The sequence below is a fragment of the Ambystoma mexicanum genome, chromosome 3q, assembly GCF_040938575.1.
Source record: "Ambystoma mexicanum isolate Mex_15411 chromosome 3q, UKY_AmexF1_1, whole genome shotgun sequence".
In the NCBI taxonomy this organism is placed as follows: domain Eukaryota; kingdom Metazoa; phylum Chordata; class Amphibia; order Caudata; family Ambystomatidae; genus Ambystoma; species Ambystoma mexicanum.
Genome location: NC_090926.1, coordinates 178,168,881 through 178,183,473, shown reverse-complemented (window position 1 = coordinate 178,183,473; position 14,593 = coordinate 178,168,881). Strand labels below are relative to the sequence as shown.

Sequence of the window (14,593 nt, the reverse complement as noted above, 5' to 3'; positions counted from 1 at the left end):
TAAGACAGAACTTGAAACAAAAAAGATTCGAAAATTCAAAAGAGATACATACGATTATTTAAAGGATGAAGTCTATACCTGGATGGACAAATATGGTCCTCCAATAAGAAAACCAAAACCTACGAACATTAGCGAAACGTCCAGTTCAGGAACAGACACAGAAAGAGAGTCTACCAATATAGAAGAAGAGAATTTGCCAACAACCTCAGGGAACACAAGACCCTCAGAAGCCTCAACAAGAGGAAGAACATCTTTTTTAGAGATAGGCAGAGGCGAACAAGAAGGGGGAAGAGAAAGACAAAGAGGAAAACCGAACACAAGGTTACAACAAAAGAAAACATCGTGATAAACTTGTCAACAAGGATATTGACAATCCAAGAACTTCAGACACTACAAAAAGGCCTAAACTTTGTGCCAACATATGACAGTACTTTATTTGAATCCAAAATTGAACTATATAAACTTATCAGGAAAATGAAGTTAAAAGTATTCTTTGAGGAATTAGAAATTGAAGGCATAAGAGAAAAAGAAGATCTGAAAGAGTTCAGAAGTAAAAGCACCTTTATCCCTCCAATTAGTGTTCCATCAATAGATATTTTTCAAAAACAAGTAACGAGAGATTTCGAAAAAATACATTTCAAACCTAAAACTAGACGCAATATGAAACCACATGAATTAAAACTAATACAAGACCTATTTGGTGATCCAAACATTACAATAAGAGCTGCAGACAAAGGTGGTGGTCTAGTACTGCTGAATACGAGGGACTATAATGAAGAATGCGAGAGACAACTCAGAGACAGCAACACCTATGCACAACTAGCTAATGACCCAACAGCAGAAATTAGACAGAACTTGGGAATTCTTCTGGATAAAGCAGAGGAGCTGGCATGGATAAACCATCATACAAAGAAATTCTTGACAAACTCATATCCTCGGATACCACATTTCTACACTCTCCCAAAGGTGCACAAGGATTTAGTAAAACCACCAGGCAGACCTATCGTTGCAGGGATAAACAGCATCCTAGAACCCCTTGGTAAATATGTGGACTACTTCCTACAACCCCTTATACAAAAAACGAGTACATATATCAGAGACTCCACCCATTTCTTGCAACATTTAAATTCAACACCATTTGACTCTGGAAACATTTGCTTCACAATTGATGTTAAAAGCTTATACACGTCCATCCCACACGATCTAGGAAATGAAGCAGTTGAGTGGATTCTTCTGAAAGCGGATGAAATAGGAGCACAAAAAGAATTTATTATGGCACTCTTAGAGTTCATTGGCAACAACTCGTACTTTAGATACGAAGATAATTACTACCTACAGGTAGCTGGCACAGCCATGGGAGCCACCATGGCTCCTTCTTACGCTAATTCATTCATGCACAAATTTGAAACTGAAAATGTTCTACTTAACCAACGGTGGCAACAACAGCTAGGGATTTGGATAAGATACATTGACGACATATTCGGAATATGGAAAGGTAGCGAATCGGAACTACTTGAATTCTTCGATTACCTCAATGGTATAGACGGAAGAATACAGTTTACACATGAATACTCTCGTGAAAACATACATTTCTTGGATGTAGAAATCAGAATAACAAATACAGGATATCAGACCACCATTTTTCGTAAATCCACAGATCGGAATAATTTACTTCAACGACTAAGTTTTCACCAACCAAGCCTCATTAAAAATGTACCATACAGTCAGATGCTCCGTGTGAAAAGATTGGTGAGCGATCCAATAGAGTACGAAAAGGAGATCAAAGAAATGGGAAAGAAATTCCTTGACCGTGGATATAAGCAAGAAGAAATATCGGCAGCGGAAATACGCATGGCGACACAGACAAGGGGAGACCTATTGAAAACAAAAAGTAAAAAGGATGATGAATCCCCCTTAGTGTTTGTATCAAAATACTCAAGACAGAGTAACCGCATCAAGTCAATCATTAAAAAACATTGGAACACAATGACCTGCGACCATCGAGTAGAACACCTATTTAAAGACATCCCGATATTTGCATATCAACGAAGCCATAATCTTAAGGATAAATTGGTAAAAACCAAAGCAGCACACAAAAAGAAAACTACGAAAAGATGTGGTACCTTTCCCTGCCTGAATTATAACAACTGTGGCTACATAATGAAAGGGGACACCTTGAGACATCCGTATACAGGAGAAACCATAAAATTAAGAAGTTTCGGGACATGTGACTCTGAAAACGTGATATACACTATAAAATGTCCCTGTGGTTTACATTACGTTGGCCAAACTGTGAGAACAGCTAAAACAAGATGGAATGAGCACAGATCTTGTATACGTAATAATAACAAAACCTCGGCTGTGGCCAGGCACTGGCAAGACAAGAAACATAACTTGGCACAAATACGTTTTGCTATCCTAGAGATAGTGGAAAAGAGAGATCCACATGAAAACTTCCAAAAAACAATGGATCAACGAGAAACCTTCTGGATTGACTGTTTGAGTTCTCTAATACCTAAAGGAATGAATGAAGAGATTAACTATATGTGTTTTTTGTAAATTTCCGATTTTGTATATATACTTACGGACGCAGGATAACCTCAGATGAACTTCAGGCATTGGTGCATGAGACCGATTTATCTAGACTTGGATTAACATGTATACCCTTTTTTGTATAAATCATTGCATGCTTTAATTGTTTAGGAATCACCCTGGAAAATGAATAATAGCATAGCACATATATTATAACATATACGTAATGCATCGTACAAATAGTATGTCTAGCTATCCGTAATGGAGTTAAACATAGGCATTGACAGCTAGACCTATTGCATATAGTGGAACAGAGGTTTCCATGGAGACATCCCCGCCCCAGGGTAATTACCCGGGGGTGGGGCGCGAGGCGTACATGCTCCGGCAACCCGGTTGGACCACGGCGCCTCGTACCGTCTCCATGACAACGTTTAAATGAAACACATAGGCGCCTGCGCGCACACGTCTCTCTACAGACCGCAGGACAACGCTGGAACTCCAGGTAAGCATCGGCGAACATTCGCCGCGCTCTACAGTAGATATAACAACAGTAGAATGGTTGTCTAAACCACCTATCTCTTTAACAGAGAGACGATGGATATATGCGTCTCGCGACACATTTAAACACACACAGCTGTGAAACTAGAGAGAAAACGCCTTTAAAGCGATCAGGTAGGACTAATTTCTGTCCTAAAAATCAATGTATATAAAACCTATGATGCTGAAACTAAATGGCTTTTTGTTGGTTGTTTATTTTTCATTTGGCGGAACTATTGCATATACGTGGGACAATCCAAATGGTATGTGTGAATTTGTTAATATATTGTATTTAAACCGTTAAGTGTATTTAAATTCATGAATACATAATTATGACTAGCTTGATGATGTAATCAAGTGCCTTTATACAGCCCTGACGAAGGTTTATACCGAAATGCATTGGCAGAACGTATATTGAAGGCAAAATTTGATCGCCCAACACAGTGCAATATGAATTAATATATGAGAATGTGAATAAACATCCCTGTCTAAAAGAACATAGATATATTTGACTGTTCATATTTTGATTGCAATAAGATATTGAAGAAGGAATCGAATTTTTCGAAAATTTGCAGCCCTATAGAAGGGCCAACTGAGATGCGCCAGTTTTAATAAGGCAGAGTTGCCTTGTTTCTTCATTTGCAAACTGTAAATATAAGCCATGTCTGTTTATGGCATGGTCGCTGCTGTGATCACACAATTAAACAACAACATAATTTGGATGTAATATTAGTGTCACCTTAAGGAGGTGACTGATGATAGGGCTTGTGTGCATTAGACGTCAGAAGACCCGCTGGAAACGAATGCTTCCAATACAGTCCTGACATGACAAACACACTTTCTTGAGGATTTATTTACAAAAATATACTAACAGCCAAATACTGACTTTGGATATAACACCTCATCTCACAAGTAATCTCCCTGATAACACATCAATACAAAATACCTTCTGATAATCCATCTAAAATCTGCATTCACCCATCATAAAATGTCCCCATAAAATAGATACAATTTCAAAGGCACTTTCACTCCAGGGTGAAGTAGGTAGTTATAGGATGGGGTTACATTTTCTGAGGGAGAGTTGTAGGCCAGTGGAAGTGTTCTGTCATCTTGGATTCTGCTAGGGCTCCCTGCACTTCCTGCGGACTAAGATCACTGGGTATTACAGCAGAGGTCAAAGCACACTTATAACAGCAGCCTTGATTGGACCATTGACAACAGGCTTCCTTTTGGATCAATCTGATGTAGCATTTTGCCTAAATTAGGAAAGGAAACCCTGAACCTAGCCAATTAATCTTTGGACATCAAGACAAGAAGGATTCACCCAGAACTCTATTGGGGATACATACTACCGTAAAGTCCTCTGGCATACAGGTGAAGGTGTAAACATAAGGAGATCAAATCAACTACCCCTTTCTTAATCCGTCCTTTTACTGAAACTTAGGTGCGGTATTACATCTCTTCCACATGAATTATAAAGAGAGATGAAACTATCACAACAAATACAGGTGAAGGTGACAGACATTTTCAAGGTAGTGCAAAGCTCCCTACACACCTCAAGGGCATATTTATGGTGACACTGCAGAGGGCAAAGCTTCTTCAATGTAGACAAACGGTACCCAGAAATCTTCTTACAGGAGGTGGCAGAATCCTGTAAATGTGCTCTACAACACTTCCTGGGTGAGAAGCACAGAAAAGGATTTATGTTGCCCATGAGCCCCTTTGTTCTGTCTCCAAGCAACCACAAACCAAAAAAGTGGCAACTGTCTCTCCCTGCATCTTTGAACCACCTCAACGCCGGTGTGGGCACCTTCAACACCTTTCAAGTTGCTTCACAGAAAAAGCATAAGTCATCTCTAATGACGATGCTCAATTGCCTCTGCATCTTCGAGTTTCACTTGACGCTGATGCTGTGCCATCTATGCATCTGAGACCCGCCAAGCCTTCTAGAATCTCCATCTCAATACCACCGTCTGGTCACCAGATTTTTTGTGCTCCAAGCCATTGCTGCTGCAGTACTCCGACTGAGTATTGGGCCAGCCAAACCCACTCGCAGAAGGCCAGTCTTGCTTTCAATGCAACAGAGGCCAGAGTCTTCCAGCACTGCGGACCCAACATCGCCTGCTGTCCCTAGTGTCTTCATCCCTCAAGCCTTCCCCGCTGCCCCACAGCACTGCATTGTTGGAACCAGTCGGCGCCGCTCCTTGACTTGACCCCAGATCTACACCAAAATCTCTCAGACTCCAGGTTCGATGCTGAAAAGCCTGGCTCAATGCTGTGACAAGAGCATACGGTATTTAAAGAAGCCCTGTCCCTCTAGTGCACCTAAAAGTCACTAAGGTCCATTTAAGTCCCCCTCCTACCTTTTCCAATACATATCCCTGAACTTTAACATTGGCTGCTCAAAGCAACTGCTTGCACCCATGTCTTCACCCAGAGTGCCCCTTTTACTCTTAAAGTCTAGTCTGTATTATGTTTCCTTTACAGAGGTGGGTCGTTAGTGTTTTTAATTGTGTGCATTGTTAGTTTCATTTAAGTTTCTATTTTAATAGAACCTTAGTTGAACATTTTTTCTTTTGGTACTGTTAGGTATTGCTGTTTGTGTTGCATCTGTAACAGCTCACACCCCTAATGAAAGGCATAGTCTGTCTTCGGGTGGCGCTTACAAGAGGCGACGAAGGTATACCAGTGAGAGTATGCCCATTTCACCTTTATGGTTCGCATCACTGCTAGTTTTGCTCTAGTGTGGGGCTGGCTACGCAGATTAACCACTACCCATCCCTCTCCTCCTCCAGGGCAGTAGTCCTTTCGTCACAGTGCTAAAAACACACTTTGCCAGACTTTCCTGGCAGCCAACATATTTGTGTCATCATTGAGGGGTATTATGAGCTATTAGACTGCGTCTTCAATGAAGAAACAAAACGATGAGGCTAGATGACATTGTGACATTTATTTTATTTTGGGGGCATGACATGCTTTATTAATGGGCTACATTGTGTAGTATATGGAGAAATGTTGTGCATGTCGAATGTATTTGGGAGCGCTGCCTCTTTCCTTTTTTCTTCCCATCTTCTTATCTTAATTAGGTTCTGGGTGTGAAGGGAGGATGGTTGGGGGCGGGTGGGAGCGTTTAAAATATATAATGCATTATCCACAGTAGGATTCTACTTGTTTGGACAACATTTATACTTTTGACTAACGTTTATCATTTTGATAAAAGGGGAAGCAATAGTGCAGTGACATGGAACGTAGCGTGCCTCTCAGGTGAGGTGGGAAAAGGTTCTGCACTTTTAAATATGGCCTTGATGACGGGCCGATGACCCAGGGTCTGGACTAATCACCATGCTTGGGTTGATATTTACTATCCAATTTTATGAAGCTGCGGCTATGCAAGGGAGCAGACTGCAAAGCACTCAGCGTCGGTAGCCAGCAATGCTACAACAAAATGCCACCACTGCCAAGTTGAATATGTCTGCCCAATGTCGGGATTTCACAAGATGTACTTAAATGCATGAAGCTAGAGACTTGTGCAGTATTGAAACTGCTGCTGTGGTCTGGACCTGATGGACCTTTGTGTTTAGGGCATACCCTCAGGGCAATCATGTCGAGGCAAAGCATGGACCAATAAGAGCTGGACCCAACAGAAGTAAGGTCGAACCCCCAAATGTAGAAAAACCCAATGTAAAGCACTCTGCTTACCTGTTTCCACACCTAGGTTCCAGGCAGTAGACACACACTAATGTGTGCTACTTCACACCCAGTGTGCAGCGGCTCTCGACTTCAACAATCAGGACCATTTTTTTGGGTTGAGTGGAAACTAGTTCACCTGCTTATGCAGAGTGAGTCCTGTCTAGAGTTCCCCAAGTGCTCAGGGTGCTTTGGGTTGGAACCTAGCGTCTAGGGCTAATCTCGGAAGACTTTACAATGTGTAGAAATATACGTCTCCATACAGATACCAACTATATCATCTTTGGGGAAGTGGGCCCTTTTGGTTCCATCAAGACTAGTGTGTGCAAGCAGTATCTCATCCTAGTCTAAAATTGTCTTGGGAAAACGGCTTAATTTAAGAGAGGGTGGTAATCTGTGCTGCTTAGTTTGAGAGGGTGGTAAACTGCACTGCTTAGTTTAAGAGAGGGTGTTCCCTCCAACTATTTCCCTTGGGCGGTCAAGGACCCTTTATTGTAACTATGTTTTGTCTTTCACAATACCATTTACATCCGCATATCTATGTAAATGTCAATACTAACACACACACACATCACAAAGTAAAGGAAGTGCCAAACTAGATCTATATTATACGCCGTATATTCATCTCACGCCTCACCTGTCTTTGCTCACAGATGACTAATGCTTTTCTCCAGCATGGAGGGTCACTGCCTACCTCATTCTTAAGCATCTGAAATAGAATGGAAAGCATCACCAGCTGCGGTACAGACCTCTGTGGGAGGAACAATGCTAAACTGGCATATACGTTCTGGGCAGGCTCTGCATTGTGTAGATCCCATTTGTGCAATCGGCAGAATGGCTTAAAGAAACGATGCAGAGGATAGGAATGCCATCGCATTCTGGACTCTGATGAAAAGCTACAGCAAGAGGGCTCCAATCCTTAAAGGAAAACTATGATACAGCCCTTCAAGATCCAAGCCGGAAGATTAGTCACAGACTTGCCATGGGAATAACATACCAGAGATTGCAATGATGCAACTCTGTCAGGTCACTTTGCCTCATTATTTGTTGGGCGGTGCAGTAAAAATGCAGCAGTAATACTGTTACTGCCATGTTAATGCACTGCCCAACGATGAGTTTGGGGGTAAGGTGGAGGGAAAAGCTCCATAAAGAAGCTGAAGGAAATTCTGCCACCTTACTGCCCAAAATCAGATAATTCAGTGGAATTACCGCCAGTGGTAATGCCACCGAAATCCCCCATTGAATCCTAAGGACTCCAATTAATGGGGACTAACACTGTCTACCACCACTTGTAATCCAGCAGTAATACCGCCAGACCAAGTAGCGGTAACAGTAATACAGTTTGGTGGCATCTCAGCAGATTTACCGCCACAATACCTTCAAACCTATAATGAGGCCGATTGTCCAGTACTCTCTAACAAGGGACAGCCTCCAACCCCCTCTCTCCAAGGAGCCATCTCCACACCTACAGCTATTCTTTCAGCCATTGGGGGCATGCATGCGAACAGCGCTCTACACTGGCAGAGATAAGGCACGCGCACTGCACAAAGAGGAGACCCCATCATGGGCCATTTACCTATTCTGAACCATGAGTCCTCTGCTTCTTCTTACACCCTTCACTCCATGCTCTGACGGCTTTCTCTCTACTCTTACTTTTATGTCTTACTCCCCACGTTCCACCCCCATGGCACTGAGCTGCCACTCCCAGTTTCTCTAGCACTCCGGGCACCACAAGCTACTTTTATTACAGTCTGCATTCCTCAATCCTGAGTAATGTCAACATCTACAAGATGACTATTAAACACACCCTGACTTATGCCTCTCTGGCATGGTGCACCTGTGCAGAAACACGCTGGAGGACTCTTCAAAAGGTGCAAAACAAAGCCCTGAGGATAGCGGCTTCGCCCTACGTTTTACAAGACCAGCCGACCTGCACAGGGATCTAGGAATCGAGATGTTGGATGAGCATCTAGCGAAGCTAAAAAGGAAGTTCTGCCATGGATTGGATCAGGAGGCAAATCCTTTGATCAAGAAACATGCTACAATTACAGCAAATCCTTTTCACTGCTACCTGAGCGGCCCATCACAGCGTCAACCCTGTGAAACCTTCTCCACTGTGGCATGATAACACAGATCAAGAAGCAATCCAAACCGAGACTACTCTTTCAAGAAGAGAAATTTAAGTAATGTGGCTCAGCCTCGGTATCCAACAACCCCACTGACAGATCAAAACTGCCAGCAAGATCAAGAACGAGGTCTGCATTCCTCAGTTGCAGGTTTTCTCTGGCTCAATTCTTTTCCAGGGCATGACAAGCAAACTGAATGTTAATCTTTATATACACCATGCTCAGATTCACAACCCAGTAACTAACCAAAGAGGAGTTACATCAGGAAGCTACCTGCGCTGCCTAGCTCATCAATAACAGTGCTTTCAATACAGGAAGGTATAGGGGCATAACATCAACATGTGCAGTGTATTGTCCCACCTCTATATGACATCTGTGACGCTCAATTATCACTGATCTTTCACTAATGCAAACACAAGAATAATTTCCTACATCGCTTGACCCATGCCCTTCCCACTATCAAACATATGTGCATCATGTGGACCGAAGTAAGCAGGGTTGACTAGTCTAATGTTACACAAGGGATATGCATCCCATGATCCTATGTGACATGCTTCAGTATGGTCAAATAAAAACAACCTCTCAATAAAGCAACTCATCTGGCAACAAATAACCGACACTATATCCTGCAAGTGACGTCCACCCAATAAACTAACTACGGAACCAGTGGACTATTTAGTGTCCCGCAGTTTCACTCCACTAATCTCGGCACCATTAAAGCTGGTCACAACCACGATTAAGGATCGTTTATAGACTTGAAACGCCCTACTTACACGGTGCCTCCAACTTTTGAGATAGTCACATATCACGGTCTCAACACGCTGAACATTTGCAGCAACACACTAGTACATTCCAAGGTTGCTTCCGTGGACAACGCCCCTCACACTAAGGCAGACAGAGCCCCCCCCCCCAAATGCCCCCGCGTATCTTGTTTTTAGGTATACCAAATTGCTTCTCTGTGTATATAGAATAAATAGAATCATCTGAAAACGGCGCTTAAAAAACGTCCTAACTTTTTGCACTTATGTCCGTATTGCCTTGATAAATGTCCCGTTTCTTTAAGATTTACATAAAAAAATATGAATACTTGTAACATAGATAACCCATTTGTCTTTGCATTCCCCCTGTCTACTCACCCACACCTCTTGCTCTTCTGTTGAGAGGGGAGAATCAGGAAACTCTCCCGCCGACCTTCAGCACGCTGCATTGTTTCCTTGTCAGTAGATACCAAGTCACCAACAAGCCGGGGGAGCAGGTTTACAGCGTTCGAATTTGTAACACAATCTGCTTTGCCGAGTTTTTGGCTCTGCGGTTGCTACGATACTGGTGGCTGGTTTTTGGAAACGAGTGCCTGATGCTTTTTTGGTATACAGTGTTATATGTGTTTAAACATATTCTTAGCCCTCACACACCCTTCTCGTAAACTTTCACAATAAACTGCCCCAAATCCTCCACTCCCTGGTAAGGCTTGAAAGCCAAACGAATTCTGTATAATTGTATTTCATTCCATAGCGGTAAACCAACCACCCCACATCTGAATAAGTATTATTTTGAAGATTTCCAACCAAAATGTGTCTACCACTTGGTGAAACGCATTCAGACACGCGGCCAGGAGTAGCAATTAATTCCCTGAAAAAAGAAGCAACACGTCTTGAAGGATAATAACCCCTTGCAAGGTTACAGGGGCAAATAAGAACGCAACTTCAGGAACGTCAAATGTTGTTTTCCTACTCAAAGCGCAGAGACAGCAGCCCTACCTCCACCGACTCCTTCTCCAACATCCTCCAAACCCATGAAAATGCACAAAGAGCAATCGTGCCATTTTTTTTTTATTTTTTTTTTTACAAATAATGCTAGTGTGCTGATGAGGTCAGCAGTGAATTTTAGGAACTGTTTACAGAATTAAGATTACCTGCTTTACTCGGGGCATTGCCTCCTCGTCCCTCCTCCTCGCCACCTTTTTACAGATTGAAAGCAGACCAAAGCCACCCTCAAAGCAGCCACTGACAAGTAGCATCAACGCCAAACGAACACAGGAATTGTTGCAACCTACGCGTTTATTTACACACTCTGAAGTGAAATAACATGAAAGATCGTTTGCCAAGAGGGGATTCTCTAAACAGCCGCTGACAGAAACCCTTTGCCAAAAGACGGTCCACAGTAACCACCAGTCCTAAAGCAGTAATGGGACACAAAGGTGTGTGAGGATGGCCACGTGACTGCTCTACACACGTGCTGCAAAGGGATCCCTTTAGCCTCTGACAGTGAGGCTGCCATACATGTGGTAGATCCAGTGGTGGAAGTGGAGCAACTCTGGCTGCATCCAAAAAGGAGGGAGTGGGGTGGTGAGGCGGATGGGTAGGGAGTGGGATTGGGGGAAGGGACAGTGCGGGGCAGGTCATGGAGGGGCTTGACCTTTGGGTTGCAATGTTCAGTGTATCTGTTTGCAGTGTTGCCGGACTATACATTGGCTGGAATGATAAATTAATGGCATTATATTCATCCCTGACAAATATAAAAACAATATTTTCATAAAAAGAAATCTTTGGTAAAACTGTGCATGCAGATTATTTGACAAGATACTATTTGACACAAATCTTGTTAGGACAAACTCCCAGGTAAACCAGAGTGCAACTGGGAGTTAGCAGACTCTTGGCAGGCTCAACACCTTCCCCCAAAAGGAACGTACACTCAGTCAAACGGCAAGTTTGAACTGTGGTTTATTACAGCAAAACCAACAGGGATCAGTACAAGGACAGAAGAAATCTGTGGACGTCCCAACATCTCCTGGCTCGCAACCCAGTTTTGACCTAAAGATGCATCAGATTGATGTCACAACCTGGGCCGCTCTCTAGAAAACCTATCGAACTACTGGATTGGATACTGAGTAATAGTCCACCTATAGCAGACACTATACATGTTAATCTACTGTCTTTCGTATGTTAGGTAGCTGGCCTGGTCCATCCCCAAGTCCCTATCTCTAACAATGTTGCAGTGTGAGGGCCTTACCATTGGTTCTTGCCCTTTGCTACCCACCCCTAGATACTAAACTGTGGTTGGCTAGAGTCGGCGTCCCCAGGCCTGGGATCTGCAAAGGTTCTCAGCTCTTGGTGTACCTTTTCAAGGTAATGATAACAACTATGTGTCTTCATTGTAACTTGTGTGTACCACCTTAGTCTATGAGAGTGCTTGTTCATCTCGTGCAACACTTGTCTTACATCATAACATCTTTGTTGCGAGTGTCTGTCTGGCGGCGTGAGATCAGCTCCCTTTCCCAGCGCTGGTTGCTGTCCATTGTCTGAGTCGGCTGGGTCACGTGTTTGGAGACCATGATTTGGAGTATTGCAGCTCAGAATTATGAAGAATTATTTGCATTTTTCACAGCTGAGGTTACTGTCGTTCAGGGAGTAGAATGCCCTTCGTATCTGGTGACCTTGGCAGCGGGTCCTGTCTCACACGTTAGCTCTTGTCCTGCTTGAATTCAACCCAGCTCAGCTCTTGCTGAGAGGCATGTGGCCTGCTGCAATTTTCCTAAACCATTTTGCGGTTCCTACAGTGTCCATGTTATTCTATATTCCCCATACGTTAGTCACACACTTAGCTATGTCAGGTCCCATAGGTGCTCCTGCAGTTCCATAAGTTTATTTGCATATAAGCATCTGCAAGCTTTACTCAGGATCTCTTGCTTCTGGCGGTTTCTGCGTTGCTGCATTTAGCCAATGACAAAATAATAAGGCAATGACAGTATGTATATGTATCTGTCCTCTATAGAACTGTATGCTTGTGTTCGTTATGTATTCAAGTGTGTGTTTGTGTCCCGATGTGCGGATGGCATGCATGCTTCATGTCTAACACTGCTAAATCGTGGTGTCTCTAACAGCGTCGGTGACCTGGCTTCTTGGCTCCTTAATCAATACTGTCATTTGAGGTTTCTTTAGTTGCAGCCTGGGGCTCCTAATCCACTCTGGGGTAGACTTGCACTGCATCTCGTCTATAGGGCTGAGGGGGTAACTATCTACATACTTATCAATTATTGGAGCACTAGAAATTGGTCCAAAATAGTATGGTGTTCATGGTATCTCCTGGCCTCAATCCGTGTCATATATCTTATATGAGGGAGATCAGGGGTGAATTTACCCATCCCTTTCTATCTTTTTAGAATATTTTTATTGGTGTTATATGAGAATCATCATGTACACTAAAACACACAATTACAAATATAGTTTACACATTTTGCTTGGCAATAAAATGTGAACTGTATAGGGCTCCATACATTGGCAGTAGGTACAATTATTATTTTCCTACATGAATAGTACAGGAACACTGACAGGCCAACGTTCGATGTTACTGCTTGATAGAGCTAGCTCAAAGACATCCCAGGAGTATGTGTTTGGACAGGGATGGTGGAGTTGGTGGGAAAGGCCATGGGGACCAAAATTGCCTTGGGCAGTCAATGGGTTGTAAATAACTAAACCAAACCCTCAAATTCTTTGTCTCTCCTCACATGTCCTCTTCTTCCTAGCTTTACTCCAATGCAATACTTTTGACTTATAAGCACCACTCAATAGCAAAGCTAAACATTAACTGAAGTAAAACTACGGTACATGCAAAGCTCTGTGGTTAGTTGTCCTTCTGGTAGTCACCCCTCTGCTCTTTGGCTGTTCTGGTAATTCACTCTCATCTGGTCCTTGGCTCCCTTGGGAGCTACTCCTCTGTCCAACCCTTGTCTGGCTCTTAGCTCCCCAGTGAGTCACTGTCAAAAATAAACTGAAACTAAAGGCTTCCATTTTCTATGTGCTGTTTCTGTTTGAAGTGCACGTTGAAAGCCTCAAATTCCCACTCTTGAATGGTGTGTCAATACAATCAGGTTTGCCATTGACTTGAGAAAGATATTGTAACCACTTCAAAATCACTCTACCTCCCACCCTAACTGAGAACACATAGTGGCACACAACCTGTGAACTGAAAAAACACATCTTACAAAATGGAAGATCTGCACAGCTTACAAAATGCAAGATCTGTAGGGTTACAGACAGTGACTGAGAAGGGAGGAAAATTTGACATAAGGAATCCGCTAGCTGATTGTCCACCCACTGGATGGGCACCACACAAAGTGCCAACAGATCCTGCACCCACCAGTCCATCTACATGGCATACCTGTTTAACGAGGAGACCCTTTCCCACCGCCCTTATGTACATAGACCATAGAGAACCTGCTGTCCGGACCATCACATACTGATCCTGAAGGGAGGATTGGAAGTATTTGAGGGCCCAAATATTCCCTGCCAACTTCTTCCAATTCGAACATCTGGCCATCACCCAACGGCCCCACCTGCCCTGAACACTCTGGTGTATAAGGGTAGGCCCCACCTAAAACCACCTTGCACTGGCATCCGTGGTTATGACACTGAAAAGGGGAAGGGGCCAAATGAAAACCCTTTTTAAGATTGCTGGACTCCAACCACAACTCCAGAGCTTGTCTGACAGACCTGGGGAGGGGAATGAGAGATTCCAGATGGCACCGCAAGGGGGACCAGTGCCGCAGAATTTGAGTGATCACTGATCTGAGATGCGCGCATGCCAACGGAACCACAAATATGGTTGCTGCCATGCCCCTTTGAATTTGTAAACAATTAGTTGCTGTTGGCTGTGGATGAGCTAGGAGCACCTGGAGATGCTGTTGTAGTTTGTGAAAGCTGTCTTCTTGCAGG

At 43.2% G+C, this 14,593-nt stretch overlaps 1 protein-coding gene across 6 annotated transcripts in view; it reads right to left on the bottom strand.

The window, feature by feature from the left end:
• LOC138582291 (thiol S-methyltransferase TMT1A-like) overlaps positions 1–10,163 on the bottom strand; it is a 119,286-nt gene extending 109,123 nt beyond the window's left edge. For 2 of the 6 annotated variants that reach the window (XM_069653429.1, XM_069653433.1), the window contains exon 1: positions 10,019–10,163. The gene's annotated coding sequence lies outside the window, so the exon portion shown is untranslated. Of the gene's footprint in view, positions 1–7,393; positions 7,417–8,332; positions 8,384–10,018 lie in introns of those variants that run through there. The other 4 variants (XM_069653432.1, XM_069653430.1, XM_069653434.1 and 1 more) reach the window with 4 other exon arrangements.
• Between the last annotated feature and the right edge of the window lie 4,430 nt (positions 10,164–14,593).